This window comes from Haemaphysalis longicornis, unplaced genomic scaffold (genome assembly GCF_048455015.1).
Source record: "Haemaphysalis longicornis isolate Haplotype H1 unplaced genomic scaffold, Haemaphysalis longicornis Haplotype H1 scaffold_1, whole genome shotgun sequence".
Taxonomy (NCBI): domain Eukaryota; kingdom Metazoa; phylum Arthropoda; class Arachnida; order Ixodida; family Ixodidae; genus Haemaphysalis; species Haemaphysalis longicornis.
Genome location: NW_027526203.1, coordinates 213914886 through 213918983, shown reverse-complemented (window position 1 = coordinate 213918983; position 4098 = coordinate 213914886).

Below are 4098 nucleotides of genomic sequence, written 5' to 3'. Positions count from 1 at the left end.
GCTGCTAGGCGTTGCATATTTGGAGAAAGTACCCATTTTCAGTAATTATTTTTGGCAAAAATCGCAGTATGTAAATTATTTGAGTTTTTAAAGGCTATTCCTCTCTTTTGTATCTTTAGTTTGGAAAGTAATCTTCCAAAAAGTACAATAGTTTCATACGGACAATATGTCTCAACAAATTCCGCTTATAAAACTAAAACTACGTTACTCAGGCCCAAAAATAAAAGGACGAATAGCCGAAATATTTTTTTACGTTTTCATTTCTTAATATAACAGGTTGAAACCACTGCGGCAGAAATAAACTGGGTTGAGGTGGAGGAAAACGGGGACCGGGGTTCACTTCTTTGAGGTGGGGCGGTCTTGAGGCCGGCTCTGCGAAGAAGCGGCCAGGTCCTTCTTCTTCCTTAAAGCAGTGAAGAAATGCCTGCCAGAGCCGAAGTGTGTACGATGGGCCGATGTGCGATCGCGGATGGATCCACTCTCGGAAAGTGCGAGGTCGATGTCCGCCGAGGGATTGAAGTGATGCGTCACGGAGCGCTGCAAAAGCATGGCAACTCCTCAGGAGATGCTCGGTAGCGCCTCTTGCAGGGCATGATGGGCACGGTGGGGTCATGTATCAGCGCGAGTTAATGAGGTACAACAGTGCTCGTGAGAGTCGTTAATAAGTCTGGGGTCGACAAAGACGTACCGCCTCTACACTCCGGAGTGTACTGGGCGGACGGCGATAGATTTCCTTTTATTGAAGCACGCTCGAGAGCTTCACCCGACGTCTGGCTTTGAACGCTATGGGATGATCCTCCGCACTGGCGCCTTAAGATCGGAAGCCTAAAACACAAGTCTCCGTGCCTTCATTGTAAACGTTGCAATTACATTGCTCACGTCAACGGACTCCCTGTAGAGCGACATCAAAGCCAACCCATTCAACCGTTCCTCAACAGAGCTGTTTCGAAGGTAGGTCTTAGGGCGCTTCAACGTCGAAAAGCTTCTCTCAGCTGCTACTGTGGTGACAGGAAGTGTAGCAAGTATCCTGAGGAGAGTACTGATATTTGGAAACAGGCTGGGGTTGCACTGTTTCATGGCCTCGGTCGCATACCTTGGCAGCTCTTCTGGAGGTGTTGCTTGCCACTTCTGTTTCCATATTTCCCACTCCACCTTGATCACTCTTATAATTTTCGGTTCCATGTCCGCCAGAGGAAGCATGTCGGTTCCAAAGGAAGCATGGTTTTCTATGTACTTCTGTGAAGTGATTTTTCTGGGAATCTCTGGCTGAACGCCGAATCATCTTGCCGTTGCTTCGCATGAATCGAAAATCTCCTTGAACTGATCATTGGCATCTTTTCTGATGTCACTAAGCTGTTTCAGCACCAAGTCGATATGCTCGAGGGCGACACTTATGTCGACGAAATTGCCTTGCAGGTACTGGGACAAACGAAGCGTAAGACTCAAAAACCGTTCGCTCACTGCGGGGGAGACGAGAAATTTGAAGCTGTACAGGTGAGTGTGAAGTAAGGAAGCAGTTGCATTTCTCCCTGTTTCACTTTTCATAAGGACTTCCAGCGACTCGACAATGTCAGGCAGCGCTTCACTGAAGAGAATCACGGCTTCATGCCGCTCGCTCAACCCACCTAGTCTCGCAGTACTTATGAAGGCGTAAAAATGCGCACGAAGAAGACTCGAGGTACTTTTTGAGAACATCGGTTCTTTTCGAGGAGCTTCTGAAATATGTGCAAACTTCCCCAATCGTTGCGAAAGCGTTTCGGATGTCGCTTACCTTCGATGCATCGTTCAAACAAAGGTTTAGCGAATGTGAAGACAGTGTGTGTACACTGCTAAAGGATACACTTCGCGAATCAGGGCCTGCACTCCACGAAATGAGCCACTCATGACGGCGGCTCCATCATAGCCTTGACCTCTCATGCTATGAAGGTCTAAACCGAGACGAACAAGCTCTGTTTTCAACGCTTCCGCCAGATCTGATCCACTGAGATCTGAAACTGGTACGAAAGCGAGAAAATCTTCTTTGATCTCCAATGTTTCAAGCTCCACATACCGTACGCACAGGGAGAACTGTTCAGTTTGTGTCCCATCAGTTGTGCCATCGGCGAGAACGGAGAAAAATCCAGACTTGTTCACAGCTTGAACGATTCCATCTTGAATTTGCTTGCCAATTATCGCAATCAGCTCATTTTGAATCGTCGGGCTTGTGTAGAGGGCATTTCCACCAGACGTTTTTATGCGCTCAGCAAGAACCTCATCGCCCCCCCCCCCCCTTGCCCTGTAGCGTAGCAGTGCTCTAAAGTTTCCATCGTTTTTTGCGGGTTCTTCTAGTGCAAGTCTGCCAGAATATCTGTCTTCCCTAAGCGCGATTTCTTGTCGGCCACAAAAAAGTACCGTTTCAATGGCTGTATGCAGCATTGCCTTGTTTTTTTTCTGATTCGATTTTTGCTAGCTTGTTCAGCTGCAGACGAATGTTTTCCATTTTTCCGTTAGCCACTTCCAAAAATGATTGTGCAGCGATCGTTGCGCCTCTGTGGTACTCTGTTTTCGCGTGGTTTTCGAATACTTCAAGGGCATTTTTCCACTTCGTGAAGGGTGAAGTCACGAGGCTCCGTGCAGTTTCATTGGAACCTTTTCCTGTACCGGATTTCATAGAAAATAGGACGCAGACCTTGCAGAAGGCGCCTTTATGGACGCCTGAGTAAGCGAGCCACTGGAAAAGTTGCAACCAGTTCAACTGGAATTTTCCTCTTTTCCCGTCCTTTGACACGGAAACCTCGAAATCGTGTTTAGAACAAGGTGTCCACGTGCTCGTGTAGACACGTTCATTTGTGTCTTCGGGAAAGGTCGAGCAGCCTACGTATATTCCAATATCATTTTCTTGAGGCGGTTCATTCAGCTTCACAGGAACTCTTTGTAAAGACGAAGATCCAGCGACTTTCTCGTCGTGGACTACGCCAGCTGTCGGATTGACACCCGTCTAGTCCTCTTCGTGTGACCGCCCAGGCACTGCATGTTAAAAAATATTACCGTTCGTAAGTAACAACTAAGCTGCTCAACTCCCCCTCAAATTATACGTCTAAAACCTAAACTTTCTGTTATTTCCGGAAATAAACTCGGCATTAGAAATGCTGATGCATTGTATACGCGTTCTATTACGTTCTCGCACTTAAGGGAAATTGCACAAATCTAGAAAGCTTACCTTCGGAAGCTTGTTGAAGTAGTTCATCAGTGTTGAACCTTGCCGCTTCTTTTTTTGTGCTCATAATGACGAACGCAGAGAACACCACACACAAGAGGGCAAACACGCGATATATTCCGGCCCAAACACGGGCTGAACGGCGGTGCGTCGTGGCCTCCACTGCAAAGGACCTCGCCACTGAATTTGAGCCGGTGGCGCCCTGTGTCGCACCGTGCCGCATATTTTGCTTGGTGGGGGCGAGAGAGAGAGAGAGAGAGAGAGAGAGAGAGAGAGAGAGAGAGAGAGAGATACGAGGACAGCCGAAGCTGAGTATTTACCTGCACGGTTTCTTTCTCGTTGTGTCGGGGTTTCAGCCGAGATGACGCGTAGAAAGCTGGTACAGTGTGGTAGCTGTCCGCGGCACGTAGACGCAGAGGAGTTTCAGCGGGATGGCGGCGAGGCAGACGAAGGGGCAGGTACGTGTCGGTTATGCGTAGTGGTGTCGCGGCTAGGGCGCATAGAAGCGGATAACTCGGGGTTAGCTAAGCGGAGCGGGTTGCAGAACTGCAGCACTAAGTAACGAGCGCGATGAACGGAGGGCCATTGAGGGAAAGTTAGAAGCAGCTGAGAGGAAGCTAGAAAGGATCGTAATTTCGTCAACAAATGACGAACACCTCGGCCCATGCAGCGAAGCGGAGGCATGCACCGAGGTGACACCGGGGGTGGAAGCAACGGAAGGCAACAGCTACTCCCACGTGCTGCAAGATAGGACAGCAAAACCAGTCGATAACCTGGGTACAAGTAAAGAGCGGCACGTGGCAGATGATAGCATGGTAATCATTGCGGGTGACTATAACATGAAGAGGAGCAGCGCTGCCATTGTGGAAAGGGTAAAGGGGGATAAGCGTGTGAAGGTGGGG